The sequence below is a fragment of the Balaenoptera ricei genome, chromosome 4 (genome assembly GCF_028023285.1).
Source record: "Balaenoptera ricei isolate mBalRic1 chromosome 4, mBalRic1.hap2, whole genome shotgun sequence".
Classification (NCBI taxonomy): domain Eukaryota; kingdom Metazoa; phylum Chordata; class Mammalia; order Artiodactyla; family Balaenopteridae; genus Balaenoptera; species Balaenoptera ricei.
In genome coordinates this window covers 77,179,708-77,181,930 of record NC_082642.1, presented here as the reverse complement: position 1 = coordinate 77,181,930, position 2,223 = coordinate 77,179,708, and positions in this window count along the sequence as shown.

The following is a 2,223-nucleotide window of genomic DNA, read 5'->3' as shown; positions in this document are numbered from 1 at the left end:
AAGTGTAATAGAAGTGTATACAAGCGGTCACAGAAGTACAGAAGGAGAAACATACCTACCAGCTGGAATCCAGGTGATGAGGTCAGCAGATAATCACAGAGAAGATGGTCTTTGAGTTGAGTGTGAGGTCTTGGTAGGAAATACAGTGTGGTGGTTAAGAGAATAGAGTCTGTAGCCAGACTATTTGGGTTTAAGTCCCAGCTCTACTACATATCACCTGAGGAACATTTGGCATGTTATTTAACCTCTCCATGCTTCAGTTTCTTCCTTGGTAGAATGGGCATAATCATTGGTCATAGTTCATAGGTTGAAGTGAGGGTTATGTGAGTTAGAATGTGTCATGGGTTTAAAACAGTGCCTGGTACATGGAAAGCCCTCAGTCAGTGTTAGCCAGTCCTCCAGGGATAGCAGAATGAGAAATGGCAGGCTTGGATTGTTAAAACTGAAATATGAGGTGTATTTGTGTGGGAGGTGATGGAAAACAGCAAGGTGAGTGGACAGATTATGGGGAGAGAGCCTTGTATGCCACACCAAAGAGGCTCACGTTTATGGAGCCCAAGGAGAGCTTTAAGGATGAAATTCAGATTTGTGTTATAGAAAGAGAACTCTGGAGCGGTGGGGAAAGAGTAGAGGCCAGAACATTGGTTAAGAGGCTGTTGATGAGAAGAGATATAATATAGGCTTGGCTGAGGGATAGAGAATAGAATGCAGATGCAAAGTTATTTAGGAGGTAAAACTGATGAGGTTTGGTGAGCGATCAGATTAAGGTGGATGAAGTAGAAGGAGTTGTGAATGACTCTTAGATTTCTGGCTTGGATGATCTGGTAAAAAGACAGGAGGAAAAGCAGGTTTGGGGATAAGGTTTTGGATTTGTCAAGATTGACAGGCCTGTGGGGTAACCAAAATTAGTGTGTAGGCCTGCCACTCAGGACCCAGAAGTCAAGATTTAGGACTCCTCAAGACACAGGTAGTAGTTGACATTGTGGGAATGTGAGTGAGAGCATGACACAGCTCATATACAGGAAGAGATTCAGGGATAGTTCTGGAAAGCCCACGATTTAAGAGCCAAAGAGAGCTGAGTCAGCCAAGGAGAGTGGTCACAGAGGAAGGAGGAAACACAGAAGAAAGTGGATCATGGAAAATGATGGAGAGGGAATTTAAGGAAGAAGTGTTCTAATGCAGGAGAGAGGTCAAGTAGAATGAGAACTGAGAGCTGTTTGCTGGAGTTGGCAATTAGGAAAAAGAGCTTAAAACCCATGAGGTATTACCTCAGTGAAGTATAACAGTATGGGGAAAGAGATACAGTGAATCCTCTTCATTAAGACCCTAGATGTTAGTTGATATTTCAGGTCAAATGCTAGGTGAATTCCTGGACAATATCCATGGATGTGGTTCAGCTTCAGGCTTGCTGCACAAGGCAGATCTGGCCTGTCCTGACCAAGCTGTTTTCCCAGAGCCTAGCAAGGAGACTGGCACATTAATATGTATACACTGAAGGTTGGTGAAAAGAATGGATGTATGCTTAGGGGTGGCCCAGGATGTTTTGGTAGAGTCCCTGGAGCTCCTGATACATGGCTGCTCCAGGAAGTGTTAGGAGGCCCCCAGGAGTTGCCAAAGGAGTTCTGTTGCTTTGATAAGAATTTCAAAGCCATAAAGTTATAGGGTTGATCTGGCGGATTATGCCAGGATTGGGGGGAAAAGGATGTTGCTGAGTACAGTGATAACAGGTGAGGGTGATAACGCTTCCACTCAGGTTGGTTCTGTTCTGAAACAGATTTTTTTGCTCAGTCTTAAATGTGATTTTCTGATGTTTGCTTTATTACCTGTTTTTCTTATTTCCTTCCTTTGTGTGTGAAAGTGTCTCATCTCTTCAATTGGATAGTCAATTTCTTAAGGGCAGGGACCACTCCAAAGAGTCTTTTCTACTCCCTGCAGCACACACTTGTCCACTTGACCCCCAGCAGAGAATCCTGGTACCCTCAGCCTTATTAGACTTAGAACCAAAATTAGGACAAGCCTGACATCAACCCTAGGTAAAAAAGATGTTCGTTACTTCCCAAAACTTTACCCTAGGAAGGCTGAACTAAGCGGATATTTAGAGAAAGTGGTAGGCGCTGATATCTGCCACCAGTGCGTCATGAATGGGGCCCTAAATCCTCGGTCTTCCTCGCCTGGAACCCGAGGGCCATCCCACCAGTCTTCCTGTGGACAAAGGTCTGGGAA